Below are 27,182 nucleotides of genomic sequence, written 5' to 3'. Positions count from 1 at the left end.
GTTAGGGTTTTCTTTTACTGCCAGCATAACTACAGCCACTCTTTTAATTAGAATTAATTATGCTCTAAGTGGAGGTCTTTCAATGAACATTAATATAAATTGTTAACTAATTAATCATCCTGTTGCTGACTGTTCCCCCATTTATTAAAGCTCATCTTGACCTTCCTGCGTCTCCACTGCCTCCAGAGAGTCAGATTTAGAAATGGATGTTTTCAAAAGTGAGCAACTGACACAAAAAGCATGTGCCACTCCACGTATCATTGTCCTAATGGTATTCATCAGGGTCGCTCCTCCATGACCTCTTGGCTAATATGATATCATGGTTGGAGTGTAAGTGAGCCAATCAGGCGTGTCACGGTCCTGACCCTACAGGCAAGTCACGCTCACTAATGGACAACATCTCTGACGTCCAGTACCGTCACGTGGTTGGACCCAGCGATGTCACTGCGCTGACAGGCCTATTAGCCAGGGTAGGTGTGAGTGTGTGTGTGTGTGTGTCCGTGTTGGGGAGGGGGCTGGGGTCATTGACACAGATAGACTCTGACAGAGAGAGATGTAGGAGAGAGAAGGGTCCCATTGACACAGATAGACTCTGATAGGAACAGAACGGTAGCGGGGGGTACGTGGGGCTGGCTGGGTGGGCTATAATATTTGTACAAAAGAGCATCATTTCCCTAAGTCAAAAAGTCTAACTTCATAAAGGAGACATTTTTCCCCCTCTCTGAAGGTGATTAAAATTTTTGGTCAATCTATCAATTAAATAGATTTGTATTTTTGTGAGTTTATTTTGTTCTTTCTTTAATTTTAATAACTGACATTTCAAAAATGGGAACGCAAAGGCTGAGTTGCACTTTACAGATAAACGTATTACAGATTTTATATACTGTTTCTTTTCATGCTTTCAAACAATGGGATAACATTTTTCTTTTTTTAAAACTTTCTATGTGGAACAATAGTACTTCAAATAATCATCATGTTATAAAGTGTGTTTATTTAAGCTTCTATTTATTTGCAGTGCAACACATATTTGCCAAGTAAATTAACTTTGTTGGCATGCCATATTCCGCGGCAGTGGTGTTGACCTACAAAGCTCAGGTGCAGGTAAGGACCACATGCTGTGGCGGTGAACAAGGTCCTGACCCGGTCCGAAGTGCAAAAGTGGTTACAACTTACAGACGCACACATCCATTTCTGATCTCCGATTTAAAAATAAACCTGTTCACCAAGATTTAAGTCAGAAATCCGTGAGAGACTGTTTCTGGATACATTTTAAAAGGGATTTGTAATTTTTATTTTTTTTCTGTTTATCTGTCTGTCTGCTAGACTTTCTGGTAGTTCTACCTAAATTGTGAAGAAGACTTTCAAGTGTACAATATAGTATATTCTAAAAGTTTTTTATTATTCAATATTTTTTAGGAGTTAACTCGTGAGTAGATAAACTGAAAAGATTTCCTTGAAATTTAGATTGATGGGGGGCACATGGCTAAAGGGAGAACCCATTAAATTACGCGGCAGTTCAAAATAAAATGCTGTATTTTTACTTTGTCTACCACAGGATTAATTAATTCTTTGGGTTTCGCGGCGGGAGCAAGGGGCGTACACATACGAAGGTCACTCTCATCTGTAACAGATACTGCGTGACAGGTACACATAAGAGTGAAAGAGCAATTCTCGAAAAAGAGAGAGAACTGCAGTGCATGCTACTTGCAGATACACACACGACTCTAGCTGAAATTATGAGGCCTGACTGTGCTAGGATGGTAAAAATCTTTTGGAATATAGCACGAGCATGCAATAGCACGAGTGAATACGCAGCAAATCGCACAGCACAAAGCTTTACAATGCAGCAATGGAGCAAATCACCAATTTACAGAGGTTATGAGAAAAATAACTTAATGGGAAACACTGCTTTGACATGGAATTATAGTGCATTTCCCTTGGTGGAGGAATGCTATCTTCTAGTTTGTTTAATTTAGAACACTTATTCTCCTAGTTTCCAATTTTAATGCCGCCTCCGTCATTTTTTCTTGACCTACAATGACAACAATTGATTCCAAGCATTAGTTTTTCACCCTACATTGACAGTTGCCACTGCCTTTAGGGGTTTGCGATTATTGTATTAGCAAGTCAATAAAACTCCATTTGAGCAAGGCAAGTTTCTTGCAATGATCTGCACTTGAGTCCTTATCTGACAACTCTTAACAACTAATCCTGTCATGATATAGACTTTGTGAGATACAAATTATCGCCTGACCTGCCCAGGTAACAGAGCAGCTGAGGACAAAGCACATACTCTAGCATCACTTTCAAAGAATGAAGAGATTTCTGATACCATCCAACCTCTGAATGATCATGAGCAGTAAAAAAATGCACCCACCCGAGGGAAAGGGGAGCTGGGTGCCTAGGTCGGATGAGTTAACTTCACTAAGATGTTTTGAAAAATATACAACATCTGTGACTATAATACATAGGACATACTGTGTTTTGTCTTGTGTATTACTCATTACTAACAGACAAAATAATTACCAACAGAATAAATAATTTCACTGAACAGGCTGCCAGTCAACAGTGAAGAGAGACAGGCAATAAGATGTGGTGAGGTTTACATTGACTACACAGGGGTAGATAGTGTAAAGGAATCAGAAATGCAGCTATAAGCTTGACTGCAGATTGAAGGAAGATATGAGTGTGTTGAAGAAAGCTCTCAAGCAATAGCACGTGAACTATTAAATCTAGGAGAGGGAGGGAGAGAGAAATGGATAGAAGGCACTTTTCCTTTTTCAGATATGCCAAATGTTGAGGATAATGGCGTGACATACCCGTAATGCACTTGTGGCTCCAGGCTAGGCAGGATGACACAATCTCACTCATGCTTCACAGTCACAAACACTGGTGTTTCCAAGCTTGGCCAGGAAGACAGCAAGGTTAGAGCACACACACACACACACTAGCAAATAGCTAATGGTTATAGCACACACTTAGCCCCCCTCCCCCCTCATTCATTGGAAGGTGTTGCACTGCAGGTGAGGACTGAAGACGACCAGGACATAATACGAGCAGCAGCTAAATGACACACTTCATCTCTGTTGCTCATCGCAACATCGGAATTTGGAGCTGTTCAACTACATTATGATCACATCAGTTGACTGTGCATGTTGAATAGTTTTTCTGGATCAAATGACTGTCACGACAAGCGGTGAGTGCCAGAGGGGAGGTAATATTACATTTGGAGTTATTAATCAAAAACCAAATGACTTGTCTGGGGGATGTATTAGTAAGCATATTTCCAAAATGAGGAACAGCTGAATGATGATGGGACAACTGAAAACATCCAGTGTTCCAAAGTCAGTAAATAAATCCATTTGGAACAATAAAAGGCCCTCAAAAACAACAAGACCGACTCCAGAATATGAAGAAAATGATAACAGATTAAAATATAAAGTATTTTGAGCATTTTATGGCCCTAACACTTATTCGAATAGTTATTGGATTATAATCCATGGCACCTTCGTTCTCCTAGTTGCTGTAGCCTGCACTTTCTCTGTTAATATGGTTACCCACATGTTCAGCTTTGGCAAACCAGCAGTGTGAATGTTTCAGATCGAACACCAGATTTTAAACTTGCACCAATTGAGCTTTCAACATCAATGTTTTGCTTGGCAAAAGATTTAACTATAACTAGTTTAATTAAGACAAAGACTTCTGTAAGACTTTTTCAATTGCCCATCCAACCAAATAGTTAAGTGGCTGGGACGATTGTTGTAGCCAAATTAACGATGATGTTATGATGTAAAGAATTATTATGTTTATTTAAAATTAAAATGTGATTTCATCACAATGGATTTGCCATTTTTTGTTCTGTTTAATATTTCCAATGTAATGAAACGCTAAAGCCTTACATGTATGTGAATTTTTTTCTAATTAAAAATGAATAAAACTATATATTTTTTCAAGAAATTATGCAATGTTGTTGGTTAACAAAATTTGAATTTGTATATGTATAAAATATTAAGGATTGAGAGCAGGACACTAAATCAGTTTAAAGTAAAGTTTAAAAGGTGAAAAACTTTTTCTGAGTAGTTTAACAGGGTAGAAAGAATGTAGAAACCTCAGAGAGAGCCACATGTGAGGGATCCCTCTCCCAGGACGGACAGAAGTGCAATAGATACCACGTGTAATGGAGAACATCAGAAAGATGTAATCATAGTCCATGATCAGCATCCGCCATGATCAGGATCCGCCATCAGGTTCCACCATCATAATCCACGATGTTGAGGTATAATGGTGCCATATAATTAAGGGCCTTGAAGGTGAGGAGGTGAATTTTAAATTCTATTCTAGATTTAGCTGGAAGCCAGTGTAGCGATGCTAATACAGGAGAAATGTGCTCTCTTTTCTTGGTTCTCGTCAGGACACGTGCTGCGGCATTTTGGACAAGCTGTAGAGTCTTGCAGCTAGTATAACATCTTGCACAGGTTCAGTTGAAATGTTGATGATCCTGCTCACAGAACATGATGGGGAAACGGATACTTGAGTCTTGTGCTGATTGTATGCAGTAGTGGAAAGCTATAAAACCCTGACTGTATGAAAGTAATGCACTAGATTCATATTGCTAATGCATACAATGTCTAATTTTTCATTTGAGAAAGAAATTATCTTTGTGCAAAAGTTGGACAGTCCTTTAGGTAAAGTGCTTAAAGACCAACACTTTTATAGACTCATTATTATCATACCATATGTTGTAGATTCCCTTTAAAATGACCCACAATACACTCTTGTATTTAATTAGAAATAAGACACTTAGCATCTAATGGTAGCATCCAATGGGCATCCCTATCTACAAAAAGGAATGAAGCTGGGCTCAGGTTTGTGTACATTATAGATACTGTAACCATTATCTTCAATGCATCTCACTGAGTATTTATCTACACCTCAGCCAATCTCTTTCATTCTCTCTCTCTCTTTCTCTCTGTCCTTCTTTTTTTGCTGCAGCCACCCATCATCAGTTCCTCCGCTCAATGCTGGGAGCACACAGGCACACTCCTTCCACTCACCAGGGTGTAATCTCTCTTTGTTTACACTGCCAAGGGGTTATTTGGCTGTCTGTTAGAGTGTGACACAGACAGCGCTACACTGTCAAAGACAGCCTCAGCACACTGCAGACGAGCCGATTCTGTATTCAGTGTATCTAACACGTCAGCCCCCACTGACAGTATGTGATGGCCTACAATCACACAATAGGCTCTGAAAGACAGGATCCATCCATATGTCAGGGAAGAAAAAAAAAACATGGAGAATAGCCATTGGCTGTGGTTGCACTTGTCATTTCAGCCAGGTTTTTAAGACCTAATGTTAAAGGAGGGCCACGCTGCAAGAAAAACATGTGATTCCTGTCGCAACCCATTGTTTGCCATGTGTTTACATGGAGATATACATCTACATTCTAACTGGATTGCAATGCCATACACAAAGAAGATTCAGACAGCACACCGGGCCTCTTTGTGTGCGTTCTTACATGTTTATTCTGTCAACAAGGCCAGTGCCAGAATTTTTTAAATACTGACTTCAAGAGTCCAAGATCCCATCTCACCCCTCTAAAATAAAATGAATTAAGTTTTTGTTAGATGGTGATGGTGAATTTTACGAAACAGCAGAAATTAATGTTGGCGGCTGTGTGATTCTTTATAGGGTCTAAATAACTAAGTCTCAAAGTCATGTCACAAAACGACTCACTCAATGAACCTAGATGTATATATTTAGCAACCACATATCTGTGCAATGACTGGAAAATGTGGTTCTATAACTGAATGACCCTCTCCCCTCAACAGCTCAGTGGACAGGCTCACGTGATACTCTAAGGGTTGTTCTAACTGTAACAGGAAGGTGAATTACTAGGGGGAAATTGACTCGCACTTAAAAATAAGTGGCGAGTGTTGTTCTTTACTAAGAAGTCACTTGTTGAGGAATGAACTCCCAGAAAACAAGCTGCAGTGAGAAAACAGTGATGTCCCCTCTTGTCTCGACACTCTGCTACTCAATTATTACAGTTTTGAGCAGCAGTATTCCTCTGATCCAGCAGCATAATAGGCATATGGTGTACTCTATGTGGGCATGTATGTGTCTGTTGTGTAACTCATGTGCCAGTAGATATTCTGGTATATGATGTGTATTTTCATTACTCTAACAGACATGTGCCAACGAAATCTGACTAAAATCCCTGTGTGTGTGTGTGTGTGTGCGTGTGTCTTTAAAAGCTCAGAGACAGATTTCCTCCATTACGTCAATTATGAATTAGCACCTCTCTGCCATCTCTCAGCTCCCTCTCTCTCTGTCGGCTGCTGTCTTAATTAGCCAAACACAGGGCATCAACTCATTCTTCCTGCTGCAGGAGCTCTCCTCACAATCACACACACACATCCACACATGCCTGGACGCACACACATATATATGCACGCATGCACACACACACGATTGTAGACAAAGAAAGGTGTACAGATCCATGTATAGCATGCACACATATGCAGGATGCAAATTTGCAGAGGAAAATATGCTAAGAACACACGCGCTTATACATACACACACACAAATACGGGGAGTGGCAGCTTGTGGGTTTAAATGGAGTGTGGGGACACATAATGAGACAGTCCTTCACAAAGTGCCATGGTGTGACGATCTGTTACAAGTCCCTATCTGGCCTGTTTCAAGTGTAATATGAATCAAGGCCCTGACAGGCCCTTAGCACATAGATCTGTCACTTCTCAAAATGCAGTCCACTAAAAAGGAAGTGGAGTTGAAACAAGGCCTTTTCGTACGAATAAGGGTTTGACATGAGCGACAAAGTAAACACGGCCTTTTAAAAGCAACCATTTGTGTGTAAATGAGGGTTTTATGGTTGAAAATCATATTAGCTGAGGAGCTAGAGTGTGACTAGAAATATGAGAGGATTTTGGAAGATTAGACTCTTGTCCAATTTACGGTATCCTAAAGCTCTACTTATGGATATTTTGATTTTAACAATGCATTAAATGTCTGTGTAAATTGAAAAGGGCCATTTGCCATAATGTCACTGCAGTTCAGTCTGTCTGTTCGTATTGTTTCCAGCTGCAGGGATCTAAAGACTCACTCTCTACTGCCCAGCACATAAGAAACCATGAGTGGATCCAACTGTTGAGAATGTTAAATGCATAAATAGAGTAGTTGGTACGTCAATGTTCAGTTTACTGCTCGTACTGCTGCGGCCAACAGAATTAATGCTATTTAACCTTGGTGTTTCTTTCATACATCTACACCAATTAACCGATAACTTGTTTTTATTTCCCTGGATTGTAGTTCCATGCGGAGTGGCTGTGGAAGGATACCATCTAGCAGCTGTTGTGAATTGGCCTTGAGTTCTTGATTTGTGCTCTGAGTATTGAAAGGGAATTTTTAATTATGACATCTGGTAACTTTTGCAGTTTGTGGAACATTGGAATTTATAGAACAAAGGAAATAGTGTTCTTCAAGAAACAAATTATGGATAAGTGTATTAGTAAGGTAAGGTCAGGTAGGTCCATCTTTATTATCATATAGTTCATCATTTGTCCATTCCCTTAGGAAATAGTTCCTCATATATTATGGATCCATGTGTTATTTCTGTGCTCCAGGAAATCTTTAAATTCTCTGATTGGATATTTTGGTCTCATTTAATGTGTGTGTAAGATGTCAAATTATAAGTTATTACAAGTAGGGATGCACCGATATATCGGCCGAACATCGGTAGCGGCCGATATTCGCCTCGTTTACTGATATCGGCTTATCGGTAATAAACTTGACTTTCACCGATATCATTGGCCGATGTTCATATTTGTGGTAAAACCGCTGGGCACGTGCCGCGGCTGGGGGAGCAGTCGCTCCGTCGCCCTCCTCTCCGCGCCGCCGGAGGCTCAGTGTGCGGCACCGGGAGGTCCTCATCCGGTGGCACCTCACAGCGCCGGCGCGGAAGGCGGGCCCGTTGGAGGGGACCGGGTACGCGGTCAGCGGCGGCCACTCTGGACGCGTGTCGGGCCCTTCTCGCGGATTACCTCAGCTACGGCGACCGCTGGGGGAACCCTCCGGCTGGCGCCTAGCAGCTGACTGAGAACTGGTGCGGACCAGGGGAATCCGACTGTTTAATTAAAACAAGCATCGCGAAGGGCCACGGTGGGTGTTGACGCGATGTGATTTCTGCCCGACACTAAAAACAGGTAACACTGAGGAGGGCTTGTTAAGTTATCTTGACTCACGCAGTGTAACTTGGTGTAAAAAGTATGAGCGTAGCGTCTGTTTAAGTACTTTATTCTCATGTGCACCAGCTCTATTCATCCGTCTCATGCACAGGTAACAAGGGAATTGACAACATACGTTATACACACAGAAGCCGTAACACATCTAATAAACGGGCAATACTGCTACCGTAAATCAATGAGAAGAGCGTTCTCTATAATGATACTTTAACAGGGCTGTTTTAGACAGGGTAAAAAGGTGCTGTTTTAAATTATCCTTGTGGTATTTTGACCAAAATATGTTACAGACATTTCATTAAGATCCCAAGGAACCATTTCAGCTTGCGGTAAAATGGGCATAATATGTCTTTGTTAAATAAAGTTTAGTTAAATCAAAGATTGTTTCATAAATCTGATTCAATTTGTGCTCATTAAAAGATAAGAGTGATGAATAGTGCTTTTTAAATAATGATTTAATTATTTTTCTGGCACAAAAGGGTGAATGAATAACAACAAAAAGAAAATAAACAAATATCGGTATCGGTATCGGCTATCGGCCAGATTGTTATTTTAAATATCGGTATCGGTATCGGCCAAGAATTTCCATATCGGTGCATCCCTAATTACAAGTAATTATAAATAAGTTCTGACCTGTTAGTGATGCTGGAATAACAAATTTATGTGGGTGTGATAGCACAATTTCAGGATTATATCATATATTCACGCTACACAAGTTTATAAGCATAGGCACTGTCTTCAAGGGTTAAATCGATTTTTTAAAAATGTTTCAAGACTCTACTGATAAAATGTCTATCTTTCATACAATGTCTATCAATGCTTACTTGGCTGTGTGGCCAGCAGCCATTATCAGTGGCTTTTGCCCTGGAATAATTGTTAGAAAGGAACTTCCTGAATCACCTTAAAAATTGCACTCATGTCCAAACTACGCTGACTACGATGGCTACAGCGCATGCTCGTGTGGCTAGAGCAACAGTCGCCGCGGCAACCAGACTGACAACTGCTTGCAAAATATTTATGTCCAAGTGGAAGAAAACATTGTGCTTTTTTAGTAACTTTTTTAACTCCTAATGACAAACCTCAGTGCATGTGCAAAGGCACCACTCATCAAATCCATCAGACAATAGAGCCATTCCCCATCTACTATCAGTGTGCATTGATAGAAAGGGGAATTTGTTGCCTATAAGGGCCATGTGCTCTGCATTCATGTCCAATATGCAGTGTTCTGTCAATTAGAGACATGCAACAGGGCAGATGCTTATGCACAGAGAAGTGGTTTAGTGGAGTTTGATCATGTCCAGTACTTGGTGTAGAGTTCTGTGGCCACCAATTCAACTGGTGTTCTTCTAGAAGGGGTTCTTACAGAGATGGTAGTGAATAAGTGGCTGTGCAAGGCTACAGAGTGTCAGAGCTGGCTGCTGATACTGAAGGTGCACCACTGAGGGGAACTGGGCCACATTTCATTTTCTGTGTTGGAACCACGCATCTCCTCTCATTCTTGAAAGAGGAGCGTCATGGTCCTCTGTAATGATACACACAGTACTGCCCTTTCTGAAAACCTTTCAAGACCTGCCCACACAATACCATAGCCAAGTGGCACTTGCCCAAAGTGAAGCCTCACTTTTTTTACTAAAATAAAAACATGTCATGAAACTAAACTGGAAAAACAACCAACCACCACAGACAACATCAGCAAAATAATATTGGTAATATGGTTTGCAGGTTAGTGTTAAGTAAAAATGAATTCCTTATCACGAAATGTACATTCTTATTGATGGGGTGCAGAGCACTTTCTGTCCATTGGTCAAAGTAGAGCAGAGTGTGCAAAGGGGTCACCGTCTGCGGCATGGCCTGTGTGTGGCGTAGCCGGCAGTCTGACAGGCAGTCAGGCTACTGAGCAGAGCCTCCTGCACAATGGACTAAGTGAGTTAGCATGGGGCTGCTGGCTCTGTAATAAAGCGTTTAATGGACACACAGCTTCTCCCTGCCTTCCTGGGGCTAACACTAAATCCCTCTTTACTGTCGCTTTCCCAGATGTTACCGAGTTATCCATTTCTCCCATCACTCCGGAGGCTGAAATTCACATAAAAATATATTTTAAGTCAGACGTGTTATCTCAACTACACACACGCCGTCAATATCTGAGTGCATTATGATCATACATGCATGTGCTGCAGCCTACGTTTAATCATATAAGTGCAGTCAGGATTGGTCATCTACATGTAGCTCCTATATGGGTCAGAACCCCCGGTCGCTGTAGGAGGCTTCAAGCCTCATCATATGCCCCCACTGCTCAACAGGTTTATAGACTTTCAGATTTAAAACAGTTACAGAGAAAATGAGGCTGTCTCCATCATTACTGCCCCCAAGTTCCTTCAGCACATAGGTGGTTTAAGTCACAACATCCACCTGGACAACATTCAGAAAAATAAAAGTGTGAAACAATACACTCCCACTTTTCTTTTGAATGAGGCAACTGCATTTACACGCTCAGGGTTACAACTTGCCAAAAGACAATGTTACAAAGCTGCTCCTCATACACACATGTCAGATTTAGATTTATTTGATTATGTTGATGAAATATCTTTGTTGTTTCCCTTATGTGGTACAGGTTAAGATAAATGTAACTTTGATAACTCTCCAGAGATGTAAAACCCTGTCTCACGGTAATACAAACCATTGTGCAATCTTTTTACATTTCCTCATCTCACCTGTACCTGAAACAACATGTCCCCACCTTCCCCACCTATGCAGACATACAAGTGTAATCATTCTCATGGTCAAAGTGCTTGTAATCAGCAACAAATTTTGTTTCACATGTGCAGACAGTCTCCTTTAAGTCAGCTGTCATACTGGACCTGTTGGTCACATTTCAAAGGTCCATATCTACATGTTGCTGGCCTCCCGGGAGGGACTGAGTTTGATTTTCTATGATTATTTTCAAGATATTACACACTGAAAACTAAAAAAACTAAGTCTTTAGTGGTGTCAACCACCTGCATCATCCATTCAAGACAAAAGACACATTCTATGAGATAAGACGTTTAAAAACATGTTTAGACCTTGCACTAGTATCAGGCCACATAACAAGCAAATGAAACCAAACTGTTCTGTATTACGGGGGTGTTTGAATTTCTTTTAGGGCCAGGAATGGTGGGCCAACTATCTGTAACAACTGCTATTATGGTCAATCTAAAATGTTCCACCTCAGCCAGGACTTCACAGGATATAACACAGAAGTGATACAGGTGGAAGCTTCAGATGTAGTTACTCACGGGCAGGATTGATTTGATCTAAGATGCTCTGCTTGTTCTGTGCTGTGCACGCCTCAGATGTGATAGACAGTCGCTGAGTCTCACAGATACACACACAGCCCTCAGGTCGTCAGCGCAGTAACAAGATTTCCCCTGTTGGACACACACTCATCATGTCACTGTATTTCTGCTACAGCTTTAAGGAAAAAGAAAAGAAACTACACAGGAAAACACAATTAAGCCACAAGGACAGAGCACAAAACGCCACACCGTCAAGTAACTCTGATGTGTCTAGACTGGGGCTAATGCACTGAGACTGGACCGACAAGGAGTAATCTGTTTGGAAAAGAGGGGAAAGGGGAGCTGGTGTTTTCAGTGATGCTGGTAACATTTAGCTCACACAAGCCTGAAAGTGTTAGCTACAAGACAAGATCTCAAGGGGACTGTTTAGTTTTTACATCCTTTCTGTCTCTCTTATTTTCGTTTTTCCTTCTTTTTTTGGTTTGGATCTTTATTTCCTCCCACAGCCACTCACCAAGTGTTGTCTGGACAGCCCTGATGAGCAGGGGCGTCTCCGAAATTACACATGTAAGCAGGACAAAGAGACAGTAGGAATGAGGCTGGGTGGGTGGGAGGGAAGCAGCGAGACCGAAGAAGGCATTCAGCAAAATGCAGACGTGTCGAATCTGGAAGCGTAACAAAAATGTGTCTGGCCTAATGATGTCAACTAGTGTGTTCACTGCCCAATCTGCAGTGTGTGTACATTTGTATGTCTGTGAGTGTGTGTGTGTGTGTGTGTGTGTGTGTGTGTGTCTCGTCGAGGTTGGCTTTTTGTGTGTTTCCTCTTTGCCGTCTGACAATCTGGTTGCCAGGGAGAGGGCTGTAGGGATGGGATTTAACCTCCCTCGCCACACACATGTACACTCACACATGTTCATACAAAGAGCTGGTGTTGCAGCTCAACTCTCCTCTTTTCTGCCCAGTCCATGGAACAAGACTCTTCAATCGAGCGCATTTGACACCTAAAAAAAGGGCGACAGTGGCCAGACACGACAGTTGGTGGCACAGGCTAGTGTCTGCGTCTTTAAGGCTAACTAGGTACTAAGGAGTGGAAGTTGGTGAGCGGGCTCTGGAAAAGGTCACACGGAGTTCAAAGCCTGCCGGGGGATGAGTGATGGCTGTGGAGAGGGGGCTCTGTTCCCGGGCCTTGTTCTTTTCTGTGCTGGCTGTCGGCCGGCACAGCAGTGGACTGAGACTTGATGGATTGGCAGCCAGTGAAAGGGAACGTAGCCCCCTTCACCACCGCCATCACCTCCTCCACCAATTCCCCCTTTTCCTCCTAGCCCAGCTCCCTCCAAGCCCCCTCCCTCCATCTCTTGCTTCGGTGCTGCTGAAGTTATGCACTTGTGGATGGCTGAAACAGAAAGACATATGACAGTGTGTGATGATGATGATGTATTTAGTGCTGTTTGATTCTAGAAAGCTGTAGGAATTTTGAAATAATATCATGACAATTAGAAGAAAAGAATTGTCAAAGGAGCTAACTCGCCACTGTTTCCTCTGCACGTATGGGGAGGGGGGGGGGGGGTCAATCCACAAGGAATGTGTGTGTGTGCACGTGTGTTTATGTGAAGTCCTTGAGGAGGTAATAGGTGAATGTGAGGCGAGAGAGGAGGCATACGGCTCAAGAGGGAGGAAAGAAGGGGGAGGCAGGGGTTAGGGGGAGGGATGTCGGTTTGGTGAAAGGTTTAAGTACAGGACATCCCCTGACCCGGGGTCAAGCGCAGAGGACACCCCAGGAGCCTTGTTTTCTTGGCGGGGGGAGGGAGTGGGGTGACTGTTGTACCTTGTAGGACACAAAAGAAGGTCTGCCAAAATATACATCAAAGCCTGCTGACCCTGTCCCGCTTCTGCCACTTGGAAATGGAGGGCTCTCAGATGAGCCTGCCAAGCTTCCTCTAGATTTCTATTCTTTTTATAAATAGTCTATTGAATTCATTTATGAACATCTCACAGCTGTACTTTCTTTTTTTTGTACGTTCATGCATTTGTTAAGCTATTTTACTACAATATAAACACAGATGCATTTCCAGACCAAATTATGTGCAACTGATATACAATTTTATATGTTATAAGAAGGCTAAGGTGGTAGAGGGAGTAGGCCACTAATCAGGAAGTCGGTAGTTAAATTCCTGGCTCCTCCAGTCCACATGCTGAAGTGTCCTTGGGCAAGACAATGTACCTTAAATTAAAGGTCAGTATGTTTAAAGCGCTTTGAGTGGTCGATAATACTAGAAAAGTATTATATAAATTGCAATTATATTCATATTCACAAAAATCGAACATAATCACAGTACATACTGTGATAAAGGACAAAATATGTAAAAATGCCTACTGTTTGCCTTTGCTTTTTAAATATCAAATACATTTAAAGAAAACGTTGTGGTTTTCCATGCTGCAAGTTGAGCCCACACAGTTAACGAGCTAAATCGACTGATCAACAGCCAGGATTAACTTTCAAGATATCGGATACTTATACAAATTTGATCCAAATGTGAGTAAAAAGCCTGCATGTGCTTCACCATAATATGTTTAAAGCCACTATAAAGCAAGCTCTGACCTTTACTCAGACTGGAACATCTTTGCAGCCTATCTTTATTCGTCACATGTGAAAACTAACCAGGAACTGAATTTCTTTCTGCTCCTTGTTATCATCTCTGTCGATCATGATTCGAAGTTTGGTGAGTGAAGCACAGCTTTGCATCATGTCACTAGTTGAAGTACACAATACCTGCATTGTTTGTAGAGAGTGACAGGTTTCACTTGTTTGGAAAAAGTTACCACTAAAACAAAAGAATAACTCAACCAACTTTAATGGATAGTTCAAAGATAAAATGAAAAACCACTTATTATCTACTCACAACTATGCCCATGGAGGGGTGGGTGAAGTACTTTAGTCCACAAAACACTTTAGGAGTCTCAGGGGGTAAACAGTGTTGGAGCAGAATCCAACACAAGTACTGGTACTTTCCAACGGAATCAAACAACAGAAAACACCTAATGTGTCACCATACTGCTCGTGTGGTGTCATCCAAGTGTCAGGAAAGCCCGGTATAAAAATTTGACTCGAAACGGCATCAAATACACCATCGGAGCCGAGTTACGTTGACGCTCACACACCGGAAATACTGCACACAAGCTCTCGCCCAAATAGCACGCGCGGGGTGAGCATAAGCATCACTACATCCGCTAGCTCCACTACTTCCGGGTGCAGACTTTTAGGCTTATAACTTGGTGTAAGCTACGCCATTTTGAGTTGAATATGAATGTCGGAGCTCTCGGACACTTGGATGACACCATACAGAGCAGTATGGAGGCATGTTATGTTATTTTTCTACTGATTTATTATGTTGGAAAAATGTATCACCAGTACTTCAATGGATTTGGCTGTTACACTGTTTACCCCTGAGAGTCCAGTAGTGTAATTTGGACTCAAGCACTTCACCCTCCCCTCCATTAATATTGTGGTGAGTAGATAATGAGTGAATTTAAATTTTTTCTTTGAACTATCACTTTAATTAATACTTAGCAGAGACACCACTTGTCAGTGACAACTACCAGACATTTAGTTTGAATCTGAAACAAATGGGAGTTTCTCACTCTGTAAGATCTTAAATGCTTTTGTCAGTTGGACCAATTCAGACAATCTAACTGTTCGAATAAACATGTGAGGCAACGCATTAAACAACATATGTGTGTGTGTGTGTGTGTGTAAATACCTCGACATGGATGAGGGGACAGGAGAGGGTGGGTGGAGTGACGTTTGGTGGGGGTAGCAAGGGAGATGATTATGCCCATCTGTGGCAGATACCAGGTGTGCAGCACCCCCCCCCCTTCCCTTCACTGCTTCTCCATTATGATGCCCCTACCCCACCACTGATTCTCTCATTGTCTCTCACACACACACACACACACAGAGAAAAAGAGAGAGGGAGAGAAGGACAGAGAGAAAAAGAGAAAATGCACTTACTAGCATACAATCACACTCCATTGGCGCTCTCCAGCTGGCAGGAAAAGCAACAGCAACAGCCGTTGTCACTCTAACTGTTATCGAGGGGTGGCAGTGGGTGTGTGTGCCCTTAAAGCTTGTGTATGTGTAAGTAGGATAATCAGAGAATGCTTTATAGTTTGACTTGGTATGTTTGAAGACAGGGATTTGTCCTCAGAGTAAAGAGTAAGGTCGAGACCATACAATATTAGAAGGAAACCTAACAGTTTCATAATAAGCAAACAAGCTTTCTTCACTTCACGTACAGCTTCACTCACAGATTGAACCTTAACACAGTGGATGAATTTGCTCGTCCCTAAAAGGATTAGTTTGAGCAAGTAGATTAGCCTTCACATTGGGTCGACAGACATGAAAGCAGTATCAATCTTCATGTTAAAAAAAAAGTTGTAAACTAGTACCAAGTGACAGGGATGGGCATTCGATTAAATTGTCTTAATCGATCGTCGGGAGAATTAACGATTGATATTTGATTAATCATTCATATTTTTATACTAAAATTCACTCTTCATAGGCTATATTAAAATTCAGTGAAAATAGAAAAAATACACAGCGTGTTTCCTCATTGAGAACTTTATTACAAGATGAACAACTCTTGTGGCAGCTTAGCCCCGATGATAGAGCTGCAGCTAGCCGCTGAGAGCTAGCTCGATTTGATGGTTCTCGACCTCTCAGTCTGGTTGTTGTCGCGCCCTCACTCCCGAAACCCCTCACCCAGACCCGGGTCTGTCCGGGTTCCCTTCCGCGTGGACTGACGGTCTGTGTGCGGACATGAAGCCGAGCAGCGGAGGCTAGCTCCGGGCTTCTTCCTCCAGCTGCTAACATCCTCACTTTGCTGCGTTCCAGGCGACTCGGATATTCCGACCTCCTGCCGCATAACCAAATCCAGTTTTATCGTAGATGAAAAGATTCTGTCATCGACGAAATTCTTAATGATCAATAATCGATCGTTGATTAATTATGACCATCCCTACCAAGTACTAAATATCACACTTGTATTAAACTTTGAGTAACCTAATGCCTTGACTACAAGAACTAATTGTCTTACTTAGCCGACACTAAGATACAACGAAGCCACATCTTTACATAATATTTCTGAAATAGCATTTCTTCTTCATTTTCAACAAATCAAAAATTCAAAACTAATAACTTATACTTTTATGTATATTGTATTCATGGAGAGTGTATCAAGGAAAGAGTAAGCTTTACTAAACGTCCCATGTAAGTGCTGCTCTCCAGATGTTTGGCACTTGTACAGCAAATGTGATGAATGTGCGTAAGAATGAAGCTTTCTTAATAATTTCTATTGAAACCTGCTTTGAACTGTCGAAATTGTCTTGCCTGCGTGCTTGCTGACAGGAAAACCCACAAGCAGAGTCTTGGCTACAAACCCTCATGCATCGACTTGTCAAGAGACACAGTATATCTCATATCGACACTTCATTATGTCCTTTCCTTGTTCCCCTGCTACAGATGAGCATTTCACTTTGTTCCTAAAAACACAGCAGACAGCAAAATAAGCAATCTAGCTGGGGTAAGTAAGTCAGATATCTTTAAAAAGTCTAAAATATTTCGCATCTTACCTTGTAAGTGCTCATGCTTGAAATAACTAGAGTAGAGTTGAGCTTGTCCTGATTAGCTGGGATTTTTTATTTCTTGAAATGTCACTCCCAATAGCAATAGTTATGATCATAGAACCAATTTCAACACATAACCTGTGTGGAATAGACCTTTATTCTGACCCATATCTTTAGTTCACTTCTCCCTGTTTTACAGTCTTATTACAGTCAGTGTAATTTAACATAAGAGAGGTATTTATTTCGGGATTCTACAGATGTGCATTGTAACTGTTTGTCGACCAGTACATGATAAAGCTAATTTATATATCTGTCTCATTTCATCTCCAATGAAGTGCTTCAGTCAGCAAATGTCCTGAGTGTCTACTCAACAAGAGCTTCTTCATACACACAGAGTAAATTGGCTAAAACAGGAAAGGTAGGTTGATTGGTTTATTTAGTTTGGCATGTTCTGTGACATTCACATGTTTAGTGTGATTACTACCATTTATCTTACCTAAGATTTTTTTAAAGGATTTTGTAGTGTGACTCTACTGCTATGTTTCTTCTTTAAATTTTTCTATTTCGTCCCTTTTAACAAATGTATATCCCATATATTCTTAAATTCTACTTCTATGTTTTTTTCATACAATTTAGAGTGTGATTTTTTTATCCTCTTGCAGTGGCGGTGGACTAGTGGCAGAAACTTGGACTATGGGCACACAGGTCTCTGGTTCGTCTCTGGTTAGACTCCACGGAGAAACAACAAAAAGAAGAACCTGGATTGGTCTGTCCAAAAATCCAAGAGGATTCTCCCTACCCTGTCTAGTGCCCCTGAGCAAGGCACCTTACTCCCCCAACATCTGCTCCCCGGGCGCCGTACATGGTCACTCACTGCTCTGTGTGTCCTGCACCAAATGGGTCAAAATCAGAGGTTAAATTTCCCTACCTGCATGAGTGTGCCTGTGCATGTCTGTGCATGTGTTTGGGACTAATAAATGCATCTTAATCTTAATCTTAATGCTTTTGAAATGTGCTGTACAAATAAATTTGTCATGTCTTATGTTACTTCAGAAGGCAACAACATCTTCAACTATCCTAACGACTGGGCCATGCTGGCTGCGGTTGTACCGTGGTTCAGCCTCAGTTCAGCCTTCAGCAGTTCCATGTCAGAACCTTGTGTTTTTCATTTTTACCTTTGTCTCTCACTGTTTCCACTAAGTCAGGTGGGGGGATTTTGGACTAAAACAGCACTAATGTCATGTCATAATAGAAAGAGTATTTGAGTATTGTCTTTTGTAAGAGCATACTATTGATAAGGCTTTTACATCCCATTATGAATGGCAAACTGACAAAACTGAAAGTAAAGATTTTCTCACCCCTCATCTGTTGCTGTGTGCTGTCTCCCCAGTGTTCCCCACAGTAGCCTATTAGTGATGCATTCCACTGCTTAAAGTCTTTCCAGCTAATTTATTTTTCCAAAGGATGAAGGGTGTGAAAAAATAGTTATGACAATAGTGTGTTTTACGGCAGTCTAAAAGTAGTCCCCGTGTTCTTCCATCAAATGAAACAATTTTATTTTCATAAGATCAGCATTGTTCTCTTTGAAATTCCGCCAAGTAACTTAGCAACACCATGCACCCACATGCAGCTACTGTATTTTTGTCATACACATGAATCATGTGAATCAAAGTTTACCTATACTTTACAACGGCTTTCATACATTTTCTCTTTACCTATGACTGTTGTTTTCCTTACATTCATTTTTGTGCATGCATACATACATACATGTACACAGTGTTTAACAGGAGCATTCATTCTGTCACCTTGCGTTATAGAAAGATACAGTGTAAATAATCTGAATTTTGATAAATGCTCATCGTGGAGAGAAATGGGAAGGAAGAGTTGGAGAGAAGAGCATACAGGGACAGAGAGGGAACAAATGACCATTGAAAAAATACCATATCAAAGTTAAGTGGTTTTAGATATTAGGTTTTATTTGATTGAATCTATGCATTTGACTGCCAGTGGTTTTTACTTGATGCAGTAGATGATTTTGGCTTGATTCAATAGAAATATTGCTTAAATTGAAGTAGGCACTTTTACCATTAAATGTACAGGTATAACAACCATGAAAATATAGGACATTATGTTGTACAGGAAACACACCATACCAGTACAAGAGTTTAGGTTAGGATGGCACCAAGCTTTTCTGACAACCTTAATACCTGTTTGTTTATGCAGTTATCCAATCAGCCAATCACATGGCAGAAGTGTAAAAAACAATAATGTAGTCACAGGTCAGAAGCTTCAGTTAATGTTCACATCAAACATCAGACTGGAGAAAAGTGTGAATTCCGTAACTTTGACCATGGTATGAGTGTTGGTTTGAGTGTTTCTGAAACTGCTGCTCTCCTGGGATTTTCACACACAGCACTCTGGAGTTAAACCAGAATGGTGTGAAAAACAAAAACACCCAGTGAGCAGCTGTTCTGGGGATGGAAACACTTTGTTGGTAAGAGATCAGAGGATATAGCAGACTGGTTGGAGCTGACAGAAAGACTCCAGAAACTCAGATAACTGCTCTTTACAACTGTGGTGAACAGAGAAGCATCTCAGAATGAACAGCATGTTTAGCTCGATGGTTCTAGAACAGCAGAGACCACGTCAGGTTCTTCTCCTGTCAGCCAACGACAGAAATGTGAGACAGCAGTGACACAGACTCACCAACACTGGGCAGTTGAAGACTGAAAAACATAATGAATCCTGATTCCTGCTGAGGCTGCAGATGGAAGAGTCAGGATTTTTCATCAACTGTGTGGACCTGAACCCAGACCCACCATTTATTAGTATGGTGTCCCTACAGTGCTTGGGGAGGTATAAGCCACAGTCGATCCATCATGGGCATCATCGACTCTAATTGGAACATTATTATGCATTTCTTTCTACTGTCCACAAACTGCTAGGACACTCCCCAAGTAGACAGGTATGTTAAGATTATGTTTCTTTAGTGTCAGTTCAGAGTTCTGCATTGGGACTAGTACCTGCAGAAAAGTTGTGTAACAGGTAAAAGATATATTTATATAAAAATTAAAGAAACCTGGGCTGGAAGGCTGTCTGAAGAAAACTGAAACAAAAATCACTGAGCAGTGTTATTAACACCTAAATCAGCTTAATGAAGACTGCCCAGAAACAAGGATTAATTTAACAGTGAAAGTGTTTTTTGTTGTTAGGTTGGACCCCAAACCAGACGCTGACTGTTAGTTTTAGAACAAAAAGAGTTTATTTGCACGAAATCACGGATGTAGGCTGGGGCGGCAGGGTGCTGGCTGGCTCGGGTTTTCCAAGGTGAAAAGAGGACGAAGCAGAGCGGCAAGGCACACGGAAGGTCTAGGCATATAGAGGAAAATACAAAGGTTAGTAGTTCTTCAAACCACCTTTGACCCGTGGTTCTGGGGGTGAATACGTTCTGGGTTGTGTTGCTGCTTGTAAAAGTACCAAAAAGTATTCTCTTTTGATAGCCACAAGCCAGGCAGGTGGTTAAAACGGAAACACATTGACATCTGCAGGAGCACAGATGATGCGACAATTCACAGATACTTTACCAACAACACAACTCAAACACCAAAATGGGATGACGACAAGTACGATAACCGATTTAATGTGTGTTTAATCAAAGGTGATATGTCAGTTCAGGGGTCATATGGTAATGAATCTGGGTAAGTCTGGACTTGACCTGGAGATAATTGTGGTGAACGGGTCGGGTCCAGTACGGAAGGTACAGGTTTGCAAAAATTGACCCATTCAGTGACTCAGAGTGACACCTGCAGACACACACAGATCAGCTTTTGTTCCATTTTTACACAATTCATCACAACTCATCACGTGACTTTTGATCTTACTTTGTGGTTGCAGCCCAAAATGTAACAAAATACAATAACTGAAAAAAGAAACGAATAGTATAGATTTCTGATAATACACACAATGTACTCAATAAAATACACAAAATGCACATTTTGTATCAACAAGTTACTTTCAGAAACGAGAGTAACTGTAATATGTGACTTCAACCCTGGGTGTCCACTCTAGACTGCATGGCAGATCCCAGCGATCACTTCTCTCAGTTTATTTAGAGGAAACTGAGGCTTTCATCTACAGTGCTTAACCTGAATTACCTCAGTGTAATAAATTCAATTTGTAATTGAATTATAAACCTTCTGCTAAGCCCCTCAGATAAGGAGAGGCAGCTAACCAAATGGAAAAATGATTTGCTCAGGTTCGCTCTGAATTATGATATGCAGATCGTCTTTGGTGGACAGTACACTTAAGACTCCAGACAGGGGCTATGAAAGTGATATTATTATCCCTAGTGCCTGTGCAGAATACAGAGAGAGATTCACAGTGTATAGGTAAAATGGTCAGACTGTTTAACTTGATATTAACCCTCTTTTCCATTGCACCAAAAAAAAAACAAAAACGCAAAGCTGTCCATCTATTTGTCTATCTAACTACAAATGTACACATCTGTATCTTTTACTGTATATCTCTCTGCTTCATGGACACATGCACGGACACACACAGAGACTGACAGGGAGGCCCACATACGCACACAAACTTATTGCGGGGCCACAAGCGGAGAGGCCGCAGCTCGTAAAGCAAGAGGTGACGGGCTGATTGATCCCCTGGTGAAAATGGGCGATATTCCCCCAACATCGATATCAATAAAGCCTCTTAGGCTTGAGGCTTCTCAGGGCCTGCTTTTGTTTCTCTTCCGAGTAGAGCTAAGAAAAATCTATAGTCAATTGATGGTGTCTGGGAGAAAGGCTCTATTGGAGTATATCAAATCAACGTATCGGGGGAAGGGAAGGTTAGCCCTGTGAATTAGACTGTTTTTGCTCCAAGTTTAGCAGCAGAGTGAGAGAAATGTTCATTGCCATATTTTCAAGCCATTGGAAAAGGTGGACAATAGACAGAAGGATAGATAAGGTTATGTCTTTTTTAAGGTGTGTAATGACGAGTATGAATATGCTTCAAGAAAAGTGGATTCTCACTGGCCAATGTTAAAGTGGCCATATTAAAATGTTAGGAACATGTGTACCGTTTATAACATCTTCTGAATGTAAGTGTAAATGAGTATTTCTGATCTTGATGACAGAAAATTCTATTCATTAGAAAATAAATATTTCCTTACAGGAGACATATTATGCTTTTTCAGTCCATCCCTTTCCTCTAGTGAGTTAGGATTTTTGTGTACCTAAATAGATCTGTAGATGTTCAACCAGAGAAAATGCTGCTCTGAAGCTACAGTAGCTGATACGTCTGTCCCTGTGTGTTACTACTGTGTTTTGTTAGTAATTAGTTATCAATATATTTAAACCCTTGTGGAAATGGAATTCAGATAATCCACACTTTAGTAACACTGGTTTTACATAGGCTACACATTGCTTTAACACTTGATGGTGGGCGTGCCTGATTCTAGGTGCTACTGTTGTCATAGAGACATCAACTAGTCAGAGCATCTTGGGACACACACGGCAGAGCGTGCTCTCGTCTTAACAAACCAAACCAGCTGCCCATGCAAAGCTAAAGTGAGGTGCATGGAGAGATAAACTCCATCACCAGATGCACGCATACCAAGGTAAACATCTGCCTCGACCTGCAGGGCCTGTATTTAACAAGATGTGATTGGCTGGTACCTGCTGCACACTAGAGGTTTTTCAAATCTTAACTGGGAGACCAGTTAAGATTGTCTAGTGGCAGATGTGACCAGATGTGAATTTTTAAATCCTAATGTCACACACACTGCAACAAAAGTCTTAAAGGCAGCCATATGTTGTTAAAAAACACACAACATCTGATTGGTGACGTGGGTTTCTGCTCACTCACTTCAATTGCCATCCCTTTCATACTACATAAGTCCCCCAATTTCAATCAAACGTGATTGGGCTTTGTTCTACATAAAGCAAAGCTCCCACATACACAGTGCTTTGGTGGGTATAGTATAGCCATAACCAGCCATAACAAGCTGCAAACAAGCTTGTGTTTTTAAGTAATAATTATGTTTAGTTATACCCATGCTGGTCAAAATAATGTGTATTTTTAACTCAGGTTTATTCATTCTTTTGTCATGTGCATGGCCATTCTTTCTCTTCATTTTGCTGCAGTTGAATCAGTGGTTGAAGAGACCCTAAGCAGGCCAGCCTCTGGATAATTATTCTTTCCAATCACTGTGACTGTCTAATTGCAGTCCTGGCTGCTAATTTATGCTCGCCTTTGTTTTCTTCAAGGAACGCATTTCAAAAAACACATCAAACGATTTCTGATATGTAAAGAATACAGAAAAGGAGCACAGGCTGCAGCCGCTTAAAAATAAATTCTTGATTATTTTCATATGATAATAAGTCAGAGAAAATGAGGAAATCAAAAGGGAAGTCATATAATGATGTATGGGCACAAATATGGCACTTATTGTATTTTTTTCCTAGCGTTGAATACATTACCATATATTGCGTGTTTTCATTTGCCTTAAGCTGGAGTTATGTAGGACAGCTTGGTGACCATCATTCACAAGCTGTTATCATTTTTGCACATAGTCTGTCAAGCACAGATCTCACACACATAACTGGCATTGTTTTTAATGTAAATGATGTTGCAATGTGATGAGCAGCCATTAAATGCACACATAAACACATGCATATAAATATAAATCTACATAGATGCAGTTATCCAGCCTAACCACCCCCTTACACACACACACACACACACACACACACAGATACACTGTGACACCAGTGCATAGGGGAACAGCGGTGCTTACTTTGCATGAGGACAGGTAAAAAACATACAAATCCACAGTGGACACCCACTGTAATTGAATGTGACTCCCTCTGTATACCATCCATAGCGCCGGGATCTGGCAGCTAATTGGAATATACAGCTCCCTAAACCACCGGTGAAATCCGCAGAGAGGCTGGGTTGTCAGCCGCCGAAGGCCCGCTGCAGGTTTCGCTATGTTAAGTTGGCATGGGACTCTCATGCTGCTAACATTGAAGACGAGGGCTGGAATGAGAGACAAATTGGAGGCTCAAATGTAGAATGCCAAGATGTGTATATAACTTTGTGTGTCGGTGTGTGTGTGCGCGCTTGTGTGTTGTTTATACATGAAAGAGCATGTGAGTGTGTGAGTGCATGTTTGTGCATGGACTGGTCTGTTTGTCTCCACCGACTCTATTTCAATGTATTATGAGTAGAAAATGTCACCGTAGCTCTCATTGCTGTCTATTGTGATTGCTTTCAAAGACTGTCAGTGTGTCGTCTTTACCTATGCTGCCTCACTGGAGATATTGTGCCTCTCTGTGTTTAGTAGTTTTTGTTGTGAATATTGTGTTGGCAACAACAAGAAGGTTATTTATTATTTTTCTCAACCTTTATGCACTGTTTGACCTTGAATCATCCACTCATGTAAGGCTATAAAGGATGTATTAGATCTATGTAGCATATTGTACTCTCCTGGTATCACTGTCCCCCCCGGGTAGGGATTGGTCTTTTCAAGGCCCTGAGGTATAATCTTTGGTATGTTGAGTGTATGGGTAACAGTTGGTCTCATATGGGCTTGGATCAGCGGCAGTCATGTCAAGACAGGTGGAGCGAGGCCTACAGGTTGGCAGTTCTGAGCAAATACATGTTAAGTGAACGTAAGAGAGGCACGACTTAAAGGAAGCCATCCTTTTTACACAGCACATAAGTGAGTCACTAACTTAGTTCAAAGGCGTCATGTTTCCATCACGGTCACTGGCAGTCAGTTTGTTAAAGCAGTACGTAAATGTCAGTGAAGAAGAGCATGAGAGATTTGTTACTGTGAGGCTCTTCCCTGTGGTCCAGTGCAGACCTGGTTCACACAACTCCAAAAGGTATCAGTGGAAAGGATGTGTGTGCTCTGTCTTTTCTTTGCCAGCACAAGTCTATAAACTGTGATGAATGTCTGTTAATAACTCGGCTGATCATCCAACCACTCGTTTTCATTTCCCTGTTCTATGGCTCTGTCAGGTTCTCACCATATTCCACAATCTCATCAATTACTCAACCAGTAGCCACAGCTGCCAAATTAAAATCCCAAAGTGGTATTTATGTAAAGACATTTAGTCTTTTCCCACATGGTTGATGATGTCTGCATTTACCTTTATCCTTCGTTAAGTGTTTTGTTTAATTCTTCAACTACTACATACTTTTCCAAGCCCAGTTTTATTCATATAGTTGCAGAACGAACCTGCTTTATCTGGATGGAAACACAAATAGGGGTCAGGTTTTCCTTGTTTGTTTTGGATTAGGTGAGGTTACTCATTATTGGCTGTTCAATCAAAACAAATAAACCCCTCCCTTCACTTCTCCTTCAGAAGCTCATTACCATTTACATCACATTACATGTCTATGAGGGGCCATCATTGGGGTCAGCATCTTTTGCCCTAGGACACTTCGGGCATGTGCTGGGATTTGGACTGCTGCCATTCTTGTTGGAGGAAAACTGCTCTACCAAGGCGCACCACTGATCCCAACAAGATGGAATTAGCTACTACAAACATAAGCATTATCTGCAGATAAAATCCAACCTCTATATTTACACAAACTACACGTTCAACAACCAGAATCAGCCGCTACAGTGAGCATCGGTCTGGCCGTGAAGAAGCAGACAGTTCGATACTAATGTACCATTATCACTGCACCACCGATGTTGCGTGAGCCACTGCTCCTCACTCAGAAGTTGTTACGTACCAGTGTGTGGTCCAGTGACAACTTCCTGTGGTCTTTCTAGCGTTGAGACGTTTCCAGTGCCAAATAGTAGTTGTCACGTTCTGAAACAGTAGTGGTGATGTAAGTTATCTTTGGCCACTTTTTCAGGTTCAGGAGTAATAACGATTATTGCTTTTGAGATGTAATAGGTGATGTTTCCCTGTTGTATGTATGACTAGCTCTAAACAGAGGATTAGTGTATCATAAGGGTTTATGACTGTTCCTGCTTGAGGGAGCTCCATCTCACTCCCACTGCCCCTTTACCCCCCCCCCCCCCCCCACCCCCAAATTTTAGCAGAATTTTACAAAAAAACATACTTATTTAATATGGCTCACCCCAACTTTAATTTATCATTTATTGTAGCATCTAGAGAGATAGCTAATGGTTTTCAAAAAGATGATAAAATATATTGGAATCAAATCTATTGATTGATTATATAGAGATTAGGATTATGAGGGTGATTATAGTGATTCCTGAGTTTGAGCTGCGCTTGTTTTGCACATCTCTAAAGAATTTAAACACCTTTGTTTGCTTGCTATTTATCCTCAGTTGCATTTAGTAATCTCTGTTTTTTCCCTCTGCCCAGCATTGTGCTTTCTCAGCCAAAAGCCAACAGCCTTGTATCTATCCCATGTAAATAATGAAACACATAATTATCATATCATAATTGCAGTAAAGATGGCTTTGACAGAAATCATTTCCCGTATCTAATACAGCTCTAATCAAATCTGTTCCCCCACTCACTAACACGACCTCTGGTGATTGAGTTTCGGACATTGGTTTGTGTGTGCCTGTGTGTGTGGTCATGGTAGATTGATGTGTGTCTTAGCTCTCGTACAAACGTTTAAATTCTTCTCTTCTTTGTTTTCCTTTTACTCTTCACTCAAGAGCCTGCATTCTCTTTCATAGGTTTATGCAAGGTTTAAATACTGTTCATCCTTTCATCCTTTTTTTGTAAGTATGCATACCTACCTTGTGGGTTTATTCTCTCCTCTCCCTGCCTCAACACTCACAAATCACATTCTTTATTTGATAACTCACAAAGATGCTGATTAGATGCTGATTAATCAAGGTGCAGCAGTATTGTATGTTTGTATGGATTCTTTCTGTGTCTCTGCTGCTTGTTCCCTTTCCATTGTTCCTTTGCTTGATTGATTGACAACTCGTCAGATGTAGCAAAGCTAGCCCGGTCACGTGACCCAGCAGATGGCTGAGGAGACAGCCGACAGCAGTCACTGTGTATGCAAGCATGTAAATGAG

The 27,182-nt window shown here is 41.2% G+C and overlaps 1 long non-coding RNA gene across 1 annotated transcript in view; it reads left to right on the top strand.

Moving 5' to 3' along the window:
• The window catches only part of LOC128441900 (uncharacterized), a 28,066-nt gene extending 9,686 nt beyond the window's left edge, over window positions 1-18,380 (top strand). The window contains exons 2-4 of the long non-coding RNA XR_008338774.1: window positions 17,052-17,112; window positions 17,491-17,573; window positions 17,818-18,380. This is a non-coding gene — a long non-coding RNA (uncharacterized LOC128441900). The remainder of the gene's footprint in view (window positions 1-17,051; window positions 17,113-17,490; window positions 17,574-17,817) is intronic.
• The last annotated feature ends 8,802 nt before the right edge of the window (window positions 18,381-27,182 follow it).

The sequence above is a fragment of the Pleuronectes platessa genome, chromosome 1, assembly GCF_947347685.1.
Source record: "Pleuronectes platessa chromosome 1, fPlePla1.1, whole genome shotgun sequence".
Classification (NCBI taxonomy): Eukaryota; Metazoa; Chordata; class Actinopteri; order Pleuronectiformes; family Pleuronectidae; genus Pleuronectes; species Pleuronectes platessa.
The sequence above is the reverse complement of the archived record's forward strand: the minus strand, read 5'-3'. Positions and strand labels throughout refer to the sequence as shown.